The sequence below is a fragment of the Anolis carolinensis genome, chromosome 1 (genome assembly GCF_035594765.1).
Source record: "Anolis carolinensis isolate JA03-04 chromosome 1, rAnoCar3.1.pri, whole genome shotgun sequence".
NCBI lineage: Eukaryota > Metazoa > Chordata > Lepidosauria > Squamata > Dactyloidae > Anolis > Anolis carolinensis.
This window is the reverse complement of record NC_085841.1, coordinates 142719212-142743403: the sequence shown is the minus strand read 5'-3', so window position 1 is coordinate 142743403 and position 24192 is coordinate 142719212. Positions and strand designations below refer to the sequence as shown.

Here is a 24192-nt window from a genome sequence, read left to right as displayed (position 1 = left end):
ATCTGAAATGCAATTGTTAATATACTTAAGGGGTTTTTTTGTCCAGTAAGAAGGCTTTTTTAAACTTAGTTAGGTCTACATTTCAGATTCTAAGAGTGCAAATCAGAAAACACAGCACCTAAGCAAATGTAATTTCCTGTGAATGATAATGTAGACTTGGTGCAGCTTAACTAAATACATTCTAAGTTGATACATATGGCTCATAATGAGTGCGGGTGTTGTTACTTTCTGCAATTTATATGGTGATTATCAAAATCAGAAGTTGTTATTAATCCAGCAAATTTAATTCTTTATCTCTGCTGATCTTAAAATTTGAAACTTGTGACCTTCCAGTATGAATTCACAATTTGCTATTGCTCTGCCTTGTGAAAGGGGTCTTTCAGCTGTGGCTCTTTGTGGGGCAAATAAACAATAGTAAATTGCTTGCTGTTCAAAACGTGTGAACCAGATTGCTGTTTTCTCTATAGCTTATAAATGTCAGAGCGATCACAGACTGAACAGACTTAATTGTAGTTTTTGACAAAGAGAGGAGGAAAGGAAGAAGGACTCTTTTGATGGCATAGCTTGGGGAAATGACATATTTTTGTACTATACTAAACCTAGAAGATTTGTAAATTTGGGGGATTAATCTATTAAAATGTTTTTGGGGTGTGATATTTTGTTTGGTTGCTGATCTATCTTAATGGGAGACTATATGAGCTTTGTATGACTAATGCTCTGAGAGATCAGGGTTCACATCCCCAATTGGCCATGGAAACTCATTGAGTGACCTTTGGCGAATCACACTTTTGGCCTCAGAAGAAGGCAATGGCAAATCCCCTCTGAACAAAGCTTGACAAGAAAACTTTGTGCCAGGGTCACCAATTTGAAGGCACTTTGCAACACTGAGTTCAATTTAAGTTGAGCTTAAAGTCTGAGATAGTTAACCAGTTTAAAGGACACAATGCTCTATATTTGCATGCCTCATTGTAGTAATTTTGCTTGCTGAGACAAAGAAGAAAGAAAATACTGTACACTTGTATTTGAGAACTGGTATCTGGAAATGATATCCTTGTAGCACTCATGACACAGAAAGCAGTCTGGCACAACTGTGGTCACTTGATTAAATTAGCTAGTTCATGTTCAAAATGGAAATGGAAAACAACATCAAGGGAAATGCATGGTCAATATTTTACGATAACAGATAATCAGCAGAAGTCAATCCCATAATTTTTTATGTTTTCTTTTGTATCCCAGTCTTCTTTCAAAGAGCTGGGAGCAGCCCACAAATGGAGGACAAGCTGTCTTAATCATTAATCCATTAATTTGTTCATCCCAGGGCCAATTCTACCATGAGGCTGGGTGAAGCAAGTGCCTCCAGCAGTGGAGTGCAAGGCAGTAGCAAATGCTTTCTCTGTCTGAGGAGAGGGGAGACAGCCGCTGCGAGGCCAGTTCTGTACAAGCGAGCTATTTCAGTTATGTCCAGCCTTGGCACAGTATGCTCTAGTCTTCTCTGTCCAATCCAGTCTGGCACTGTTCTCCTGAGCTTCCCCTGTTTGCTCTCTGGGGGCTGCATCTCACATAACACTACTCCTTTTTCCCAGAGGCACAAGTCCAGCTGCAAATCCCTGACCCCCTCTTACTGGCTCAACTGCCTTTGGCTTCTTGAGAGCTTGTCTATATCAGTGAAAAACTTTCTGTGCAGCATAGCATTTTCCTAGTCTGCATTGGCTCTGCAGGCACACAATTAACAACACACACATATACACACACAAATACACATTGCATGCTATGTGATAGGATCACCACAACCTACTGTGATACATATGAATGAATATATTTTCAAATAAGTGAAAATGCTGCTGACATGGCTACCTCTTCCCATGATTGGTCCAGATAGATGACTCACTTTTCAGAGTGGCAGCTTCATAAGGCAACCCATACATAATGAGATGTGAAAAAGACTTTTCTTCCTGCCTCTGAATGTGGTGAGAGATTGGGCAAAGCCTGCTTTATTGATCAGTATCCGTGCTTTCCATCAAGGAAATCATACTCCTTCCATAGTTTCATGTCAACTTCCACCAGAAACATGCCATAGGACTGTGATGGAGAACCTAGACATGCCTAGAGAGAACAACTAGTTCTATGGAACTCTCTTCCCAGTGAAGTTAAATGCCCCCCTCCCTCCTGACCTTCAGGAAAAAACTAAAAACATGGCTTTGGGACCAAGTCTTTGGTCAGTAAATGGGAGCAGTGCAATAAGAGACTATAAATAACACAATGACGACTTGGATCGGTCCTGGAATATGACCTGGATTGTGTGATTTTTAATTGATGTTTTCATGTTTATGTTTTTAATTGGTTTGGATTTTAATGGAGTTTTAATGGAGTTGTTGATATGTATATGTGGCATCGAATAGTTGCCTTTGTAAAGCCACCCTGAGTTCCCTGTGGGGTGAGAAATACGGGGTACAAGTTTCGTAAATAAATAAATAGGTCCTCCAGCATTACTCTGGGCCTTTCCACACAGCCCTATATTGCAGAATATCAAGTCAGAAAACCCCACAATATCTGCTTTGAACTGGATTATCTGAGTCCACACTGTCATGGGGAACATAGAAAATGCCAAGTGAGAACATCTTTTGGGGGATGAGGATAAGTGAAGTAATAGGTACTGGCCCCAAATATGCAAGAATCATACAGTATTGTACATGCTCCTGTAAAGGACTCAGATCCATGTGTCATTATCTATCTATATATATAAAAGGGTAATGGAATCACAGCCTAGGACTAAACAACAAAACTACAAGTTCCAGAACCACGAAACTTGGCAACACAACCCACCATCCTTGCCCCTAGGTTCCGACAACAAAAGAAAAGAAAAATAAAGTCCTAATTAGAGGGAGAGGAATAATTGTTTTTATCCAATTGCTACCAGTTAGAAGGCTAAGCTCTGCCTACTTGGTCTCCTAGCAACCCATTCAGCTCAGGGCCTCTTCAATCAGGCCTCTTCCACACTGCCTATAAAATACAGATTATCTGATTTGAACTGGATTATATGGCAGTGTAGACTCAAGGCCCTTCTACACAGCTATATAACCCATTTAGAATCTTATATTCTGCTTTGAACTGGATTATCTTGAGTCCACACTGCATATAATCCACTTCAGTGTGCATTTTATACAGCTGTGAAGGGGCCTCATATAATCCAGTTCTAAGCAGATAATATAAGATTATCAATATACACTAGAGTCTCACTTATCCAACATACACAGGCCGGCAGAACATTGGATAAGTGAATATGTTAGATAATAAGAAGGGATTCAGGACAAGCCTATTAATCATCAAATTAGGTAATCGTTATACAAATTAAGCACCAAAAAATCATGTTATACAACAAAATTGACAGAAAAAGTAGTTCCATGCACAGTAATGCTATGTAGTAATTGCTGTATTTACAAATTTACCACCAAAATATCACAATGAATTTAAAACATTGACTACAAAAACATTGACTACTAAAAGGCACACTGCGTTGGATAATCCAGAACACTGGATAAGCGAATGCTGGATAAGTGAGATTCTACTGTAATATGAAATAATTACTGTGGTAGAATAATACAGAACAATATAATCTCTAAAACCAGGGCAGTAAATAAAGAGCAACACTCTGAAAGCAGGGAAATTGGGAATTCCACAAAGGAAACAATCAGGGCCAGCTAACACCTCCCAAGAAAGGATTCTTCCAGAAAGGAAGCTGAGAAGGGAGTGAAGCAGTGTGTATTACCAAAGTCATTATTATTACTATCATTACTATTATTATTCGCATTATTATTATTGTTGTTGTTGTTGTTGCTGTTGTTGTGTTGCTGTGAACCATGAAAATGAATACAATCTGGCTCCAAGTATTCAAAAACACTAAAATCAGAATATGTAAAATTACCGTGGTATAATAAAACAGAACAATACCATCTCTAAAATCAGAACACTAAATAAAGAACAACACTCTGAAAACAGGGGAATTCAACACAGGAAACAATCAGGGGCAGCTAACACCTCCCAACAAAGTATTCCCATCACCAAAGTCTGGCAAATCCTCTGTTTTCTGAGGGCCACAGACTTTTTTTTTTTGGATTCTTTATGCCTATAGGATGGATCATTTAGAAACTTGTATACTTCATTTACAAAATATTTGTAAATTGTCTCCACAGGTATGCCTACACGTACAGCTGTTTTTCTGTTGCTCTGCAAGAAGCATCTGTAGAGACTACTGGGGTTCTTTGTGAGATATCTGCAAATGATGTTCTTGCTATACATCCAGCTACAGGAAAGTGGTTGGATGCATCCACACTCAATCTTTCTATTCCCCTATAACATTTGAGAGGTGGGGGCATATTGTTTACAATATGAGTTTGAGGGGATTGGGGCTGTTGCATAATCAGAACAGAATTCCAGTCTATGCACTTACCATAAAAGTGGAGTAGCATGAGTTTGAATTATACCATCATGCCACCTGTAGACTGAGGTGCCATATATATACACAAAGGAAATCCAGGTATGCCTCTTCTAATATTGAGGGGGCTCACAGGTATTCTGTGTCTCCTTGGTTACAGTAATGGATTATGGGCAATAAGTCAAGACGCAGCTCAGCAACACATTAGTGCTATTAGTATTTGCTGTATTCCATAAGGTGTTGCATTCACCCTACTGGGGTGGATTCATAGTTTTGGAGGAGCCATTGATCCAGATTGCCACTGGAAATTCAGGTAGCCCCAGTAGATTAAAGTGACCTATAAATAAGATTGATAAACTAGTTGTGACCCTACCAGAATTGTGAATACAGTACAGATATGTGTGCATACATACATAAGGATAACTAATCACTCAACTAGCCAGACTTTGTATATGTCACTGAAAAAAGTGTTGGTGACAATAGCTGGCATCCTATTGATCAGTCTTAATTAGATAATACTGATTAACTCAACTGTTGAACTGTAGGTCAATAGTTAAGTAGATCACATTGTTTCAATGGATCTAGTCTGGTCAGGAGTAACAATAAGATTCAGGTCAACATCTTAAAAGAGTAAATTTGCAAAGTGATTAGATAGCAAACAAGAGCGGGGTTGGGTATGGGATGTATCCTTGAAGTAAAAAATATCCCATAATAATATAAGTATCAATGGGTTCTTAGCTTTTCATTCTAAATAACTTCTTGTGACCTGAAAAGTACAGTCATTGTTACTTCTTCCCTACCTTCTTCCTGGAGGAAAAAAAAATATCCTGCCTGAAAATTATATTTAAGAAGAATGACTAAAATGAAGCACTGAATCCATCCATATTTGAGCAGCAACAGGATGATGCTCTGAAGCAAAGAGCATCAACCTATTGCTGCTCAATTTTGGATGGATGCAGAATTTCAATGTATTCATCCTTCTTAAAAGTAACTTTCTCAACTCTGTTCCAGACAGATAAATGTTAACTCACAACCTATGGCATCCACATGGACTGGCAGCCATCCAACTTATGCACCTGCACCATTACAGCCTGGCTTTCCCAAATACTTTCCCTTTCTAACAGCTTGCTCTCTTTGGAGGGCAGCTGGTTGCTGCAAGTTCGCCTAGTTGGTTTCATTTTCTTTTATTCTCTCTCTCTCTTTGTTTCTTTTCTTTGTGCCTTTACACTTTCCTTTTTGTTCCCAAGTTCTCTCTCTCTCTTCTTTCTTTGGTGTCAAACACTTTAAGGCAGGCATAATTTCATTTTCCCCAACTGTTGTTTTGGCGAGCTTATTGGAGCTAATCATATATGTCCCTCGAGAGGCGCTGTGAGACTGGCCCACACTGAAGCAAAATAGTTCCAGCAAAGATAGTGCCGAAAGAGAGCGGCAGCCACCTGCTTTGCCTGAAGGGCAATGTAAGATTCTGCTCAAGAAAAGGCAGAACGAACAGCTGCTTTCTGCTCAGGCCATTCTGACAGTTCCCATTGTACCAATAAAACATAAAGCTATCAATTCCTAAATAAGACCAGGCAGAATTTTACCATTTTCCATCTCTGTCTCCATCCTACCCACCCCCAGCCCCCCACTCTCAGCTGCAAATTGTTCCACATCAATACACAGTCAGGTGTGTTTACATACAATTCATTTGCATTAATACACAGGATCCACTAAGACAAACAAAGGAAATGAATGCCAGCTTGAATCCTGTCTTCTCCAAAGTGACTGCACTCATTGGGAGACAATATTCCAAATGGTATGAAATGGAAAAGGAAAATTATGCTGGTATACATCAACAGAACTCACCTCATCAAAAAAACTATCAAATGACTCAATTTTCCTACTATTCCATATTTTTCCAATTCTGCCCAACTCTCCTCAAGCTAGAAGCTTTCACATTGAAGAAACAGTATCTGAAGTGTTGGGAAGATGTAGATTGAAGCTGTCTTTGTTCTCAGTCTTGAGAACTGTTGTTATTAATTGTCATTAGGCTGAAATCAGTGTATGGTGACCCTATGAATGAGAGACTTCTGTTCCCTGTTCAGATCTTGAATATTCAGGACCATGGCTTCCTTGACTGAGTCTATCCATCAAGAATGTGGTCTTTCTTCTTGCTGCCTTCTACCTTGCCAAACAGTATTATCCTTTCTAGTGAGTGAAGTCTTCTCAGTTTAGTCATCTTAGTTACTAGGGAAGGATCAGGCTTGATTTGCTCTATAACTCATGCATTTGCCTTTTTAGCAGTCCACAGTATCAGCAGGCCAGCACCAGATTTCAAATTATTTGATTTTCCTCCTATCAACTTTCTTCAATGTGCAACTTTCATAACAATGCTAATATTGTGAGATAAACTAAAAAAAAAAAACTGTAGGGATGAATTCAACTAGAATTACAAGGGCAGCAGGAAGGTTGCTGAACTACAGACAGGCCCCAAGTCATGAATAATACAACAGTAGATCCAAACTGCCGACTGCCGGTTACATCATGATATAACTTCGCTGCCACCAATCTAATTGCATTGGTCTACAACCACACCGTTCACTCTTCCCTGTCCCACTGGCCCTCCGACCACCAGAGTTAGTTCACAGAGCCACTCAAAAATGAAGGGAAACTCTGACTCAAAGAGTGAAGGCTATTATGCAGACAGGCCTCCTTTCTGTGCACAGAAAGACACACTGAATTCTTGTGGTGAAGTATAAACAGATTTGTGAAGTTTATTTGAACTAAAACAAGAAGGTTGCTTAGATATTAGGAGAGATTTAGACATGTAATGGTTTCAGAAGATTATCAAGCTGTTTCCTTAAAAGAGAATGGTTCCTTAACTTATCTTCCACAGAACTATGTTCACTCACAGGAGAATTAATCGGGCTTTTCAAAACCCTTCAGTCTTCCCTTCCAGAGGCTCCTAATATCAGCCCTCTGTCCCTTAGAGGCTCTCTAAAAATGCAGCACTTCTCCCCCGAAGGCTATCTTTAATTCCCCTCTCACAGAGGTTTTTTTCTCCGAGCTCCAAACACTTCCTTTTTCCTCCTCAGCCTCCTCTCTCCGAATTCCCTCTCTCCCCCTGGCGCCCTCTACCTTCTGTAGCTAGACAACACTCTCCAACTCCCCCACCAATCAGGCACCACTACCATATAAGGAGCGGGCTGTTCCCTCCTCCTTTAGCTTGGAATGGGCCTTTTCTCCCAGGGCCTAGAACTTTTCCTACACAACTGGCCTGACAAGGTAAGCCCATTCCGTTACAAATAACATAAATTCTGTAGGTTTGTTCTTATGTTGATTTTGTATGTAAGTCAGAACAAGTGCATTTTTCAAAAGTACCTCCAGCCAAATATATATACATATTATCTTTGGAAAGCATAGGGAAGGGTTAACACCCCTGTGCTGTTTGCTTTGTTGTCTGTGACCCGGTTCAGAAGATTTCACCTCACTTTCTATCCCTGTGATAACTGGATTTTGAAAAATTTAGCTTGTTGTGGAAACAAGGATTGGTGAGAAAACTTCAGTGGAGACACCTTTCCCAATTATAACTCTTTCAGGAGTGAATTTATCTTCCGAAGGGGTCAGTTTTTCTCACTTCCTGTTGTTTCACCCCCATTCTTAACTAGGAACCCTTTGTAAGTCAAATGTTTGTAACTCAGTGACTGCCAGTACTATGCCAAGTGTGTTTATTCATTTCACACCACATCTCTTGCTACCATTGTTAGTCGCATCTACCACTGTTCTGTGTTGCTTTGATGTTGGAGGAATTTGCCACCTCCCTCACACAACAGCCCCCACCCACTTAAAACTCAGATGTCTCTTGCTGCTATTTCAGACACTGCTATGTGGATGCTTTTTGTGCACCCTGACTTTCCATAAGGCACTATTTGGGGACAGCAAAAGACAGGCAACATTTAAGGAAGGGGAGAGGGGAGATGAAGTGCAGTTGCACCTGGACAGAATCTTATACCTCACCTCTCAAAGAAGGATCATAGCCTTCAAATAGTTGCCCCTCAATCCAAAATGGAGAAATGTGTAAAGCTGCATTCACGGATAGTAAGCTTTTCCCCAGGGATAAGATGAGAAAAAGTATAATATGTCTCTCCACACTTTTTCTTCAATCCACTGGCACTTCATGGATCTTCCCTCTATAGATGTTTCCTATCTTAGCTATGCTGCCATCATGATCCGCCAGACAGGTTCTTCATTGTGAGTGATCAAGAAAAGGTGAGTCCTTGACAAGCAGACCATTCTGAGCTGGCTTGTACCACTCATTTCATAGCAGTGACAGTGTGACTCTGTTTCTGGAAAGACAATTACAAACATTGAATAGACAGACATCAATATCACTAACATATAATGTGCTAATACCTACTTTTGCATCACTGGACAGTGAAGCCTGGGTTATATAATTTGTTGTTATTCTCATTTTAATGCCAATAATTGGAAGAAGCGTTAGTTGAATTTTCTACCTGATGTGGCCAAATAAACTGGCCTATATTTAAGCCATTGTTAGGGCTTATAGGGCTGCAATGGTCCACCATGGGATTTTGGGGGCTATTCTCCACTTCTCATGGGAAGTGATTAGGGACCCTGCAGACCTCAAAACATTCATAGGAGCAGCAATAGCCCATACTTTCCATACCTTTATTGGAAGAATATTGAAAGAGACTGAGACCTCCCACATCTTTTTTTTTTTTTTTTTTTTGGTTTGGCTTATTGTCAGAGTGGCAGTATATCCAGATAATTTCAGTTTAATTCATTGGTTTGTTTCTCAGTTATAAAAGCCACTAAATCAAGATATATTTTTCTTTCCTCTTCCACTGACCCCAATTTCCATACAAGAGAGAGTATCCTCTAAAGATAACCAACATGATGTAGTGATTTGAGTGTTGGACTACAACTCTGGAGATCAGGATTTGAATTCCCATTCAATCGTGGAAATCCACTACCTGAGTTTGGGCAAGTCATACTTTCTCAGCCTCAGAGGAAGGCTAAGGCAAACCCCGTCACAATAAATCTGGGAAAGAAAACCACATGATAGTTACATCTTAGGGCCACCATAAGTCACACTATCACTTCTCAAGTGTGTTGTTGGTTTTTTGGCTGACTGATTACTGGCATCATACCATGAAACCAGATCCCCGGAGTTACTCACAAGGGAATTAGATTAAAAGATCCTTGGATTTATTCCATGGATTCATCCTCAGCATCAGAAAAACCTCTTAACTTGTAGATTAGCTCTAGCAGTTACATGTTTAGAATGTGTTTATTAGTGTGTGTACGTGTTGTTTTCCTGGTATTATTCCTGTTTTCTTTTTTCTTTTTTCTGTATTTCTGAATCAAAATGAATAAATAAAGGAAAATCCTCTTAACAGAAGTTATATGTATTCAGCAAGTACTGTATTAGCATTTTTGTTAAGATCATTAACATATAGCTTTCTTTGTGACATCTAGACATGAAATTAGCAGAGGAGTTAGTGACATGCTTTGAGACAGTAGACAAGGTCACAATTGAGGCGCTTGCACTTGACTGTCAGGTGCCCAAGACAGGCATTGTTCAAAGAGAACAATGAATCACAAAGAACACTGTCAGAAGGATATGAGAATTGAAACCCTTCACATTTTTGCTCCCAGTCCTTTGCTCGTGAAGTGTATTGTAAAACTGTGTTCCAAAGACATGTATCCACATCAGTGTCAGACTTGAGTCCAGTTCCAAATTTGAAATATGTCTCTGGAATGTGTTTACCAGATGTTACTGTGATTATATGAATAAAAACCAATGAAATTATCTACTTGTTATATGGGCACAGATTAGCTTTGCATAAACATAATAGATTTCTCCAAACTGGCATTTTCTAGGTGCATTGGGTTTTCATTACCTCCAACCAACATGGGTATTAAAAAATCTTGGAAAATAGATGCACTTGTCCTGAACACCTTGCTAAGTCCAGCTTGGACTATTTCAATCCCCTCTTTCCTAGGCAGCCGTCAAGAGCTACTAGAAATTGTAGTGCTAATGTGTTCCTATCATCACAACTTTACTACATCATGTGAAACCGATGTAAAAGAAGATTCTTGGAAATAGGTCCATTGTAGATTAGGACCAGATGTAGTACCACCCAGTTATGGTCTCATTCCTTGCATGTAACCTCCAGCAGCTTCCAGAGGGCTGAGCAATGCTCCTATGTCAAATCCTGAAATCAGTGTGGACAGTGTGGCCATCTAAAAGTTGCAATATCTCGCCTTGCTGGGCGCTCTCGAAGCGGCAGTGGCGGCAGCAACCATTGGGTCGCTCGCCACGGAACAAAGAAGTACTTGCGATTCTCACGAGATTTCGCGAGTTCCCTGAGATTTCAGCTATGCTGACCTAACACCTGGCAATCCTAGTTGTGACTTACCTACCCTATGTGTAGATAACACTAAGCACCACAAACAAATCACTTTCAGTTTAGTTCTACTCAAAGTGGTGACTAGTACATAAGAGTTGCTAGTCTGTGAATATTTTCTAGGAATAAAAGAAACAGTTGTTGCCAGTGGGAAGAAATATAATATTGGTTCCTGATGAGTTTGTATATCAAATAGATTAAGAAGCAAAGGTATAAAGCAGCATTTCTATCGTTCTAGAATGTAGATCCCATCAATTTGTATAAAGCCATTTTTTAAAAAAATCTCTGGTTTGCTACCATGGCCTGAAATTATCAGATAGCCAGTAGGTTCATATTACAGCATGGTAAAATATTATGTGAAAATGATCATGCCCATTGTAAATAACCATTTAATTTATTAAACTAACATGGGGACAATCCTATGATTTCAAATAATTAACATCTCCTATAAACTGGAGTGCAGCCTGAATATGACTACATTAACATCCAAAAACATGAGAAATACACAATGAAATGTGATAACTAAAATTTGATAACTATTATGGTTTAATAGGAGAATCTTGGCTTAGCATTGCCAAATATCATGAAGGATTATAGCCATGGAATTAAAATCAACAAAAATGTTTCTTTTCTAAATAACGGCTGCTTACAATTTGGAGAAAAACAAATTTTCTGGGTCAATAAAATTATGTTTCTTAAAAAAAGACCCACTGAAGTTGCTGACTAAAGCTTCTGTAAAATATCATTTTAATACTTTATGTTTTAATTAAATTGTATAGCGACGCTTATTCAATTCCCTGAGCACAGCAGTATGGTAATAAACCCTTCAATACTGAGAACATCCTAGTTTCACAGTAAGATGCTCAAATTGATCAAATACATTTCTTTTTCTTTAATCAGAAGACTTTTTCATGCACTTTTCATAGATGATACAGAATTTGATTTCATTCCCTGATGATTTGTTACAGTTAAGGTCACCATAATACACCTGCCTCAAATTTTATATATGTGGGCTGGAATTCAGTCTTGCAGTTATGGAATCATAACTGAAAGTTACAGGTCTGTAAATGCTCAGTGTTCACTAACACTATATGGTCACAATCATGATGCTATTGCCGCAATTGTAAATGCTCTTGTAAATCCACTTTACCAGGCAGTAATTGCACCAAGAGATGGAGGTCATTTCTGCTGGTACTGTAGACTCACTCATTGTTAGAAGAGGTGGAAATATCATTTTCTCATGCCCCAACTGCCAACTGGGCAGATGATCTCTAGGGAATCACTCTATTCACACAAGAGAATGATTCCTTTTTGGATACAAATTATGGTACAATTTCTTACGTTGACCCATGAATAAGTCCATCCAGGTTTTTGAGGTCAAAATTTTGGAATAAAATTTCTAGACCTTTCCCCAAATATTGGGTCTATAACACTACACTGTTATAGTGCTATGTCCCTCTTTAACTGCTGTAGTAACGTCCTGTGGAATTCTGGGATTTGCAGTTTGGTGAAGACTAAATAAATCCTAATTACACACACACACACACACACACCTGTCAAACATAAAGCAGATGATGATGATGATGATGATGATGATGATATTTATTTACACTCTGTTTTTTTCCCCATAGGGACTCAAGGCGACTAACACTCCATTTTGGAAATGGCAACCTTCATCAAGTTTACTCTAGCAATCTGTTTGTCTATAATCTTATTGCTTACTGTTTCCTGTATGTATATGCTGGTGTACAGCTTCCTTTACTCCATGGTTTTTGAGAAATTATAAAAGGGGCTGCAGACTACATGCCCTCTCTCTCTCTCTCTCTCTCTCTCTCTCTCTCTCTCTCTCTCTCTCCTTTTGACTATGTGACCTGTTGATAAATGTTTTGTTATAAGAGAGATGCCCTGGCTGGATGACACAGAGAATTATCTCAAACATATATGAAACTGGATGGATAGGTTTTGTACCTGTGTATGCTGAGCACATGAAGGTTGTGAGAAACCCAAATATGTTATTTCCATCAAAGTCTACTTCATTTTTGTTTCTTGAGTGCATGATATAAAACAAGTTGTTATATGGGAGAGTATACATATTTTTGGGCACTGAAAAACACTTCCAAAGCTCTGATGTTTTTTTTTTTATGCCCTGACAATCTCTGTTTTCCTAACAGATCAAAGATAACAGGTTATTATATTATTATGTTATGCCTTGCATAATTATATTTGGTTGTATACCACAAGACTTTTTGTTGGTGGCCTCGCAGCTATGGAATTCCCTCCCCGGGGAGATCAGATCAGCCCCCTCCCTCTTGATCTTCCTCAAGAAGGTGAAAACATGGCTCTTTGACCAAGCTTTTGAAAACCTGATGCAGCAATAGACATGAAAGACTTGGAATTTGACCAATGGAACGGCCCGGACCTTGCTCTTGGATCACGTGATGCTAATAGTTTTAACTGTGTTTTATTGTAAATTAATGTGTATTTTAAATTACTTTTCTGTAATTCTTTGTAATTGTTTTAAACAACATTGAATTATTGCCATGTTGTAAGCCGCCCTGAGTCCCCTCCGGGGTGAGAAGGGTGGGGTAAAAGTATAGTAAATAAATAAATAAATAAATATGAGAAGATTCTACTCTAAAGGATTTTTGGCTCTTCTCTGAAAGGTCATGCTTTTCTAAAAATTTATGATCTCCAAATGGTGTTTTCCAAAAGGTTATGAATGCCATTTTCCAAAACTCCACACTAGGAAAGTTTAAAAGGTTCAATACAAAAGTAAAAAAGCAATTAAAAAGCAATCAAATAGTAGCAGTGAGGTAAAAACAAAATTAAAATACAGTAGATAAACTAAAATAGCATTTAAAACTCATATCCCCCAATCTCACCCACAGCACCCCCGAATTAAAAACCACAATACTCCCTGAACTGATCTTAAAAACTTTCATCTTTAAATGCCTGTCTGAATAGAAAGGTTTTAGCCTGCTGCCAGAAGGACAGCAGGGAGGGGCCCATTCTAGCTTCCCTGGAAAGAAGGGAGTTCCAGAGTCAAGGGGCAGCCACCAAGAGAGAAGGCCCGCACTCTCGTTCCCACCAAACAAGCTTGAGATGGGAGTGGGAACAAGAGAAGGGCATCTCCTGAAAATCTCAGGGCCCAGGCAGGTTCGTACAAGGGGATGTGGTCAGCCAAATAGCCTGGACCTGAACTGTCTATGGCTTTAAAGGTCATAACCAGCACTTTGAATTGTGCCCAAAAACTGACTGGCAGCCAGTAGAACTGCTGCAACAAGGGGGTTGTCCACTCCCTGCAGCCAGCCCCAGTTAGCAACCTGGCTCCAGCTCTTTGGACTGAAGTTCCCGAACACTCTTCAGAGGCATCTCCATGAAGAGGGAGCAAGCTAGTTTTCTGCTGCCCTGCAGACTAGGACACGGAACAATGGCTTCAAACTACAGGAAAGGAGATTCCACCTGAACATCAGGAAGAACTTCCTCACTGTGAGAGCTGTTCGACAGTGGAACTCTCTCCCCGGGGCCGTGGTGGAGGCTCCTTCCTTGGAGGCTTTTAAGCAAAGGCTGGATGGCCATCTGTCGGGGGTGCTTTGAATGCGATTTCCTGCTTCTTAGCAGGGGGTTGGACTAGATGGCCCATGTGGTCTCTTCCAACTCTACTATTCTATGATTCTATGATTCTATGATTCTAAGCGCACATTACAATATCCAGACATGATGTAACTAAGGCATGTACTACAGTGGCCAGATCTGGCTTCTCAAGGAACGGGCGCAGTTGGTGCACAAGTTTTAATTGTGCAAAGGCCCTCCCAGCCACTGACAGCTGGGACTCCAGGTTCAGTCCAGGAGGACCCCCAAACTGCAAACCTGTGTCTTCAGGGGGTGTGTGACCCCATCCAGCACAGGCTGGATCCCTATCCCCTAGTCTTCTTTCGGACTAACCAGGAGTACCTGTGTCTGGATTAAATTTGTTTTACCTCATCTAGTCCATTACTGATGACAGAAACAGGTTTAGGGTCAGGACAGCTTCCCTGGCATTAGGTGGAAAGGAGTAGTAGAGTTGGGTGTCATTTGCATACAGGTGACACTGAACTCCAAAACTCCGGTTTACCTCTCCCAGAGGTTTCATGTATATGTTAAACAACATGGGGGGCGGGGGGGAATGGGGAACCTGAAGAACCCCACAGGTCAACTGCCAGGGGTTCGAACAGGAGTCCCCTAGCACTTCTGGGTAAGGCCCTCCAGGAAAGACTGGAGCCACTGTAAAACAGTGCCTCCCAGTCCCATCCCAGAGAAACGCCCCAGAAGAATACCATGGTCAATGATATCAAAGGCCACTGAGAGATCCAGGAGAACCAATAGGGACACACTTCCCCTATCTAGCTCTCTTCGTAGGTCATCTACCAAGGTGACCAAAGCTGTTTCTGTTCCATAACCAGGCCTGAAACTAGATTGAAATGGATCTAGATCATCCATTTCATCCAGAAATCCCTGAAGTTGGGAGGCCCCATACGCTCCAAAACCTTGCTCAGAAAGGGAAGGTTGGGCACTGCCGATAGTTGTCCATTGTAGAGGGGTTCAGGGGTGGCTTTTTAAATACAGGTCTCACAACTCCTTCCTTTAAGCAAGTTGGAACTTTGCCTTGGTCCAAGGAGGCATTGACCACCACCTTCACTCACTCTGCCAGTCCCCCTTTGGCCTGTTTGATCAACCAGGAAGGGCAATGATCTAGAATACATGTGGTAGCTTTCACCCCTCCAAGGATACTGTTCACATCCTCAGGCTGCACAAATTGAAATTGGACAAGCCAGAGCCAAAGTTACATCCATTGGAACTATATTAATAACAGCACCTAAGCCGGAATGGATTTGACCAATACTTGATTCTGGATGAGCATGCTGACCTGGTTTGTGTCACAGAGACCTGGCTGGAGGAGACTGGGGATGGGGGGTTAATCTCTCTCAGCTCTGCCCACCAGGATTCTCTGCAAAGCAGCAGGCGAGGTCTGGGGGTCAGGGAGGTAGAGTTGCAGTGGTGTAGTAATATACATACATACATACATACATACATACATACATACATACATACACACACACACACACACACACACACACACACACACACACACACATATATATTCGTTATTTATACATAACTAAGTAGATGATGCAGAATATGAGCTATTAGGTACCAATGAGTAGAGCTCTATAATAAATAATGATGGTTATCAATAAACTTTGAGGGGATATGAAGCTAATATTTAGAAATCTGCTTATCCAGAAACCTGATTTCATGTTTTGTGGTTGTCTGATTGTGCTTGTTTCTTTGTTCCTTTATTTTGCATATCTAAATGCTGAGAGAGACAGAAAAGACAGGCAATACCCTTTTCCCAAAATCGACTGACAATTGTAGTGTATATACTATGAAATAGAAGATGCCCTATAAGAATCAAGGCTCAAATTAGTGAAAATTCACTTTTGTGTTGATGTCTTCGCAGTTAGATGGGAAGATAAAGACACAAAAGAACATTTTGACACATTGCTTTAATATGATACTTTGTTTGAATGTCATCGTTTATTTGTCTTTTGAGCGTACTTTGGACGGTCGGGTTGGGGGTGGGGAAAGACTCTGTTTGGTTTAACTCGCATGAAGTGCAAGATAGGGTTGCACCTGGGTTACTATGGCACTGAAATATACAGTTTCCTGGCTGGAGTGGGAGCAGGGGAGATTGGCTGTCCTTATCTGGGGACTGTGCCAGGGATTGTTGTGGCACACCATCTATTTCAGACTTCTCTTATTATGCTTCTATTCATATGGGGAAGAAAGAAAGAAAGAAAGAAAGAAAGAGAGAGAGAGAGAGAGAGAGAGAGAGAGAGAGAGAGAGAGAGAGAGAGAGAGAGAGCATCTCTTGCTGTCGTCTTTGCAAAGCATAAGTATGGCACAATTGACTGAGGCTGGATGCAGAGAACCTTCAGCTAATGTTATTGACCTCAAGTTATAATTAACATTTTATAGGCAAGTGACAAATTCTACTAGATAACCTACTATGGCATCACTTATACAGATTGTATGCATTATTAAATTATTTTGGCAAAAGTACAAATCTGTAGTTACATACCTAAGGGAAAACTCAGTTTAAATGAATGGAGTTTCTTCTAATAAGCATGCATAAGGTTCTTCTGTTTGTACCTTCAGCAATTAAAGTCCTTTTCATAGTCTTTGTATATCATTTCTTAGTTCAAAGATTATGCAGCCCAGTGTCTGTTCAGCGGCAAAATCATTGATATAGGAAATTGTGTGATATGTTAAGGGGATCATGCCAGTTGTCATTTCTGAAAGCAAAGTCCTGAATTCTATTCTTAATTCCAATTACAGTGGACCCATCGAATCCATAAGATTTACTTATATGTTAACTAGACAGTTAAATTGCTGTGTCTTCTGTAGCTGGGACTAGCCAATAGGATTCAGGATGCCATTTCTCTTATGGAGAATTGCCTGTGTTCAGCATTCAAGCCACAATATCCTGCCACTGGGTTCATGCCTTACTATTCGTGGATTGCATCTTATGTGGGATACAACAGAATGAAAGAAACAAGCACCTCTTGGCCAGTACTAGTTACAAAGCTAAGCTAGTGCTAGGATTGTTCTTAATTTCCATTAACTTGATTTCAACTTCTGGTGACTCCATGAATGAGAAACCTCCAAGTCATCCTATCATCAACAGCCATGCTCAGATCTTTCAGACTTAAGGCTGAGGCTTGAAAGAATCTGTCCAACCAGGAATGGAGTCTTCCTTCCATCCTGTATCCTTCCGCTTTATCATCTAGTGAGCCACGTCTTTTCATAACATGACCAAAGTATGATAATCACAGTCTCTCAGCCTCTGATAGTAGCAAAAGCAAACCTTCTTGAACAAATCTGGCTAAGGATTGCTTTCATTAAATTCTGAAATGACTCAAAGGTACAAAACAAGAAAATTGTAAGCCGGTTCCTTAGAAGGGGGCTTGCAAAAAGTTAATGTGTTTTGGAGAGTGGCCGTAATAGATCACAGAATGAGTAGATCTTGGAAAAAATGTAATGAAAATAATCTTTACAACTTTGGACATAAGGGTGGTGTCCGTTTACTGTCTGAGAAGCCCTGTACAAGCAGATGGATGGACTTATACCAGCAGTTTTCATATACCTATTCAGAAGTCCTGAAATTGGAATGCTATTTTAAGTTGTATTTAGTAAAGCCATATTCTTGTCATTATAAACATAATGATTTTTTAATTACACTGCAAAAGTAGTGAAATTGTTACCTATTAATTTACTATCATAATGTAATGTAACTAATTTTGCTACCAGAAAAAGGAATTCTTCTTTCTAAACTATTTTTCCAATGGAGGGGTTAGCCTTGTGACTATCATTTCCATGGGGCTTTGTTTTGACCATTCTCAGGTCTTAGGTCGGCAGTACGCATGTCTTCATTGATGGTGTCCATCCATCTTTTCTTTGGCCATCCACATGGTCATCCTGCAATCTTCAAATGTAGTGCTGTTTGTGCTATTAATGTTGGTTCTCTACTCATGACATGGCCGTACCACCATAGTCTTGCTTCCTGCATTTTCTTGCTGATTGCTTTTATTCCCAGTCTTTGATGGATGTCATCATTTGACACATGGTCAAGAAGTGTTAAGACAAGTGTCCATCCCAGCATTTTCACTTCCATTGTGTTAAGGGCTTATTCATGATGCTTTGTTGCTGGCCAGCACTCTGGCCCTTAGAGGGCTACTGGGCGAACGACTGTAGTGTAGATTTTAGCCTTGAGTTGTTCAGGCATTTTTTAGTCACACAGAATGCCAGTAGTTTGCCACCATTTCAACCAGACTGCATTTATTCATGACCATACGTCTGCCATTGTGTCATCATGTATGGAGACTAGTAACCCTAGGTATTTAAATTGGGTGGCTTTCTTTAGTGCTTGTCCATTAATTTGAGTTGTTTTTTTCCACTTTGAAGGCCACATTCCAGATACTCCATTTTGGGTATGTTAAATTGAAGTCCATTTTCACTGAGTCTATCACTCCATGTCTGCAGCTATTGTTGGAGGGCTTGCATGTTTTTGGTGGCCGAGTGCTATGTCTTCTGCATATAGGAGTGTCCAGGGATGCATAGTCTGCAAATCTGCTGTATCAGTGTCCATGCAGAGTATGAATAGTAATTGTGGAAGTGCTGAACTCTGATGCACACCAACAGTGATGGTGAAGGGTGGTGAAATCCCTGCAGGGATTCATTACAAGTTATTAAGCTATGTAACCATTTGCTTCTATTGTCTGAGTATATCTTATTTTGTATTCCTTGGTACATCTGCATAGGACTGAAGACCAGAAAGGTTTTTTTTTCAAATGTGGTGATTTAATATTTAATTCATAAAATAGTATATCAGTTCATTTGTTAATATGTGCCTATGGAGAGCTTGACTGCTCTGTATTGAATGAAAATGTCCCTGCTTTGGTTTAAAGTTCCTTTTTAATGTGTGTGCTATTATTTGAGGAAAGTTGAATCATAACACCATCTGAATTCCTGGATTTCAGCTGCAATTGTGTTTCATATTAGGCCATTCCTGTGGTTGGTTTTAATTGTTTCATTGTCCTATCTGTTTACCTTGCGACATATGGTCTTCTTCACAACAAAGAATGATAAAATGTGTATACTATGAATAGTCAGACATAAACTCAAGACCACAGAATGTCCCAATGGGAAAAAGGCTGGTGTCCATTTTATTCTTTGTCATAATTTGCACTGCAATATAAGCCATATCTTGAATTAAGGAATGGAATGCCAAAATACATATAATCAGGGCTAATTACATTCTGTAGATGGGGGGGGGGGGGAGTCATTGAGAGAAGAATCTAATCCTGCCCTCACAATAAGCTATGTGAATGTTACAATTTTTGCTAATATTGCTTTGATTAAACTAAGCTGATTTTGATGAGGCAATTTCTACAAAATGTGGAAATGTTTATCATACAGTAAAGCCTAAAGATGCATCTACGCTGTAGAATTAATACAGTTTGGCTCCACTTTGACTGCCATGATTCAATGCTATGGAGTTGTAGCTTGACGAAGCACCAACATGCTTTGGTAGAAAACTACAGGTCCCAACATTCCATATCATTGAGCCATGTCAGTTATAGTGTCAAACTGCATTAATTCTACAGTGTAGATGCACCCCTAAACTGCCTGCCAATCTCTGCACTCGCTGTAGCTTCCGAAGTATCTTCAAAGGCATGTAGAGAGCATTGCAGTAGTCCAAATGGGATATGACTAAGGCATGGACTACCATGGCCAAGTCAGGTGTCTCAAGGTATGGGTGCAACTGAAACACAAGTTTTAACTATGCAAACGTGCTCCTGACCACCACCGACACATGAGGTTCTAGAGTCAGCAATGAGTCCAGGAGCACCCCCTGACTGCGCACCTGTGCCTTCAGTGGGAATTTGACCCCGTCCACCACAGGCTATAACTATATACACTGTTCTGCCTTGTGACCAGGAGTACCTCTGTCTTATCTGGATTTAGATTCAGCTTGTTGGCTCTCATCTAATCCATTACTGATGACAGGCACCGGTTCAGAACCAGAATGACATCCTTGGGTTTTGGTGGAAAGGAGTAATAGAGTTGGGTGCCATCTATGCAAATTTAACACCAAACTCCAAAACTCTGGATGATATCTCCCAGTGATTTCATGTAATTATGGGGGACAGAACTGAACTCTGTGGGACCCCACAGGCCACATGCCAGGGAGTCGAACAGGAGCCCCCCAACTGCACCATCTGGATCTGCCCCAGGAAGGATCGGAGCCACTGTAGAACAGTGCCCCCAAGTTCCATCCCAGAGAGATGGCCCAGAAGGATCTCATGATCGATGGCATCAAAAGTCACTGTAAGGTCCAGGAGAACCAGCAGAAAAAGGAATTATGGTTGAAGTTAACACATGAATAATGTAATCAAGGTCAGAGGAAAGGGAGGACTATTCACAAATTGTATCTGCAAACGTTAAAACTCTTGAGATCAACAGAAAATGTATTGCCACTTCACAGGCAAGGAGAAAAGATATATTTTTCATGCTCTCACCCAAGAACGAGACAAATAACTATTTATACTGTTAGTTAACTGCTAATGTGTTTTTAAATTTTGATTTGGTAGAATTACTGGCTACATACCATAAAAAGTGACTGTAAGCATCATTACCAGACCCTCACCCTGGTTTATCTATGCTTCAACATCATGTGGCTTGATCATATTTAATTACAATATACTTCATGGCTAGCAAGGAAAGGAACATGAACTGCCTCAACTGTCAAGCAGTGCTGGTGGGAATAAGATGTAATTTTGATCTGTATTGTTCAATGTGTGCTGAGTCCACCCATAGAACATAGTTTTCAAAAATACATCCTTATTGCCACTGTTCCTGAGATAAAGGACAATAGTATATCTCCATCCTACATCTAACTTGTTGTTGTTGTTGTTGTTATGTGCTTTCAAGTCATTTCTGACTTATGAAGACCCTAAGGTGAATCATTAATGGAGATTTACTGACAATATTTTTTTCAGAGGAATCTTTGCCATTGCTCTCCTCTGATGCTGAGAAAGTGTGACTTGCCAAAGGTCACCCAATGGGTTTCCATAGCCAAGCAGAAATGCAAATCCTGATCTCCAGTATTGTAATTCAATGCTCAAAACACTGGCTCATATTGGCCTCTGGAAATAATCTTTTATTCAAAAGTTTGGAGGAGCTATCTACAGTAGTTAAAACATTGGGAGGTAGAGTTCAGCACCTTGGATAGTTCACTTTGCCACATCATTGAGATGGAAGGCATCTGTTGTTGCTCAGTATATTTATTTCATTTTCAATACCAAGTATATTTTTTGTTGCTCACTTGCTGCTGCTTTGCGCAACAAGCAACTACATGTGCAAATAAATCACTGCAATTTCTTAAATGCAGGTGTGCCTTGTCAGATCTCTAAACAGGACCCAAAATTGCATTTAACATATAAAATATTGTGAATATGTATAGAAACCTCCCTTTGTCTTTCAGATGTTTTGGACAATAACTTCTAGCATTCCTGATTATCAGCCATGCTTTCTGAAGACTAAATGAAGTTGCATCTGGAAGACACTACACTGAAGATGGTAAGTGTCAGAAATGAGAGAAAATCCGTATAACTCCAAAGAAATTAAACATTTTAAAAATGCAGTTTTCAGATCTTATATTAACTAAATCTAGTATCTGTATTCTTATTCAAGGGCACTAAGGTGCAGTTCTAGGTTTGGATATGGGAAGCTCAATAGTCACTATCTATGACAATTACCACTTTTTATTCAGACACAAGTGAGACTTTTGATGTCAAGGGTGATTCTACATTTGCACATGTAGGCAAGCAGCACAGTCGCACAAGCAATTAGCCTGCATTTACTAGTGAGCTCAGTTTTCACATTTTGTGTCTTTGACAATGAAATCACATCTTGCATTGCACTCTTGAAGGGACATTAACTACATGCATCACATGTGACAGCAAACCCATTATAGTTTGTGTCATACCGTGTACAGCAAAGTAGGCATGAAAGAGTCAATTGTGCAGCTGAAGTCTCTTGTAGTATAGCTCTGAACGATTCTACTCAGAAATAAGTTTTATTGAATTCAGCTGGATTTATGCAAGCACGTATAGGGGTACAGGCTATGTGAGCATATAGAAGGGATCCAAGCATTCTTTTTAGCATCAAAGGGGCTACTCTCAATTAGTAGTCACAACTAGAATAGACACAGTGAACCAATGGAATTTTCTACTATAATATTGCTTAATATTTGGATTTAATCAAAGAATTCTCTCCACAGCAGAAGTTCTTCAATCAGACACCTTCTGCTGGATGAAGGAAAATGTAGCTGTTTGCACATATTCACTGAATATTAGAGGAGGTGCTCCATCATCCATTCATCACTTTAATTATATCTCACCTTGGGACCCAAGATCACTTACAAAGAGGCAGAGAAAAAAAAATATAAAGTGCATATAGTTAAAACTTGCAAAATTAATATTAAAACATATCAAATAATAACGGAATTAAAATCAATTAAAACATTATCTTAAGACAGGTTAAAAACAGTATAGCAATGTAATCCATAAGAAGATCTTAACATGCAGAGGGAAATAAAACAAAGACATGCTAATTTCTTTATGGATGGAGTTCCAAAGTGTGGGAGCAGCCATAGAGAAGGTCTTCTCCTGTGTTCCAACCACTGTGTCCATGAAGACAGTGGGGCAGAGAAAAATTGCTTTGTTGTAATTCTTAAAGCTCTGAGAGGCTTGTATTGGATGGGATGGTCCTTCAAACAATCTGTTTTTGACAATGGCAGAAAGGAGCATCTGGGCTTAGGGCTGAATCCAAGAGTGGACCTGCATTGTTGTGGGAAATGTAACCTCATCCAACACAGGCTGAATTCCTGTGTTGTCATTCAAGACTGGCTGGGAACACCTCTTTCTGGATTAAACTTCAATTTCTTCACCCTCATCTGGTCCATTAAAGCTGCCAAGCACAGGCATAGCAGGGAAACAGCTCCTTGGAATTAGGTAGAAAAAGTTATAGAGCTATGTGTCATTTGCATATTGGTGGCATCTGATCCCAAAATAACCTCTACCAGGGGCTTCCGTATAGGAGGGTGACAAAACTGAGCTCTGTGGAATGCTAAAGGCCATCAGCCAAAGAGTAGAGCCGGATGGCCATTTGGGTTTGCCTCTCCTGAAAGGAACAGAACCCCTGCAAAACAGTGCCTCCAGGGGTGCATCCATACAGATTCAGGGAATTTAAGATAGCAACATGCTTTGGCAGAGATGTTGTAAAAGCTAAAAGTACCATCATTCTATAGCATTGAGCCATGCCAGTAACAGTCGTGTCAAAGTATATTAACTCTACAGTGATGCACCCCAAGTCCCAGAAAGATACTATGGTTGGTGGTATCAAATGCAACTGAGACCCAACATCCTTTATCTTGTGAAAATTTGGGTTTTAAAAAGAAAAATGCTGGTAAGTGGTATATCCTACATTCAGAGAAAACTTCCTGTGCCAAGGAAAAGGAAAAGTTAGTCATTGGATCATTTTTTTTAAAAAAAAAACCAGCCATGATTCACTAGTTGGCCTTGAGCATGCTTGTGGAGATAAAATTACCTGTATTCTTATTGTAATCTGTCCTGAGCCTTTAGCAAAAAAGTAGAAAAGTAAATTAAATAAAAACCCAAGGTTTCCAAATGCCATTATCTAATTTATTGGCCTAGATAATGTCCAAACAGCAACTTCAACCCATGC

At 39.9% G+C, this 24192-nt stretch overlaps 1 long non-coding RNA gene across 1 annotated transcript; it reads left to right on the top strand.

Annotated features, from left to right (window-relative positions):
* Positions 1-1789: 1789 nt before the first annotated feature.
* On the top strand, positions 1790-23987 carry LOC103280059 (uncharacterized). Its single transcript, XR_507127.3, has 3 exons — positions 1790-7696; positions 21929-22023; positions 22727-23987. It is a non-coding gene; the product is annotated as an uncharacterized LOC103280059 (long non-coding RNA).
* The last annotated feature ends 205 nt before the right edge of the window (positions 23988-24192 follow it).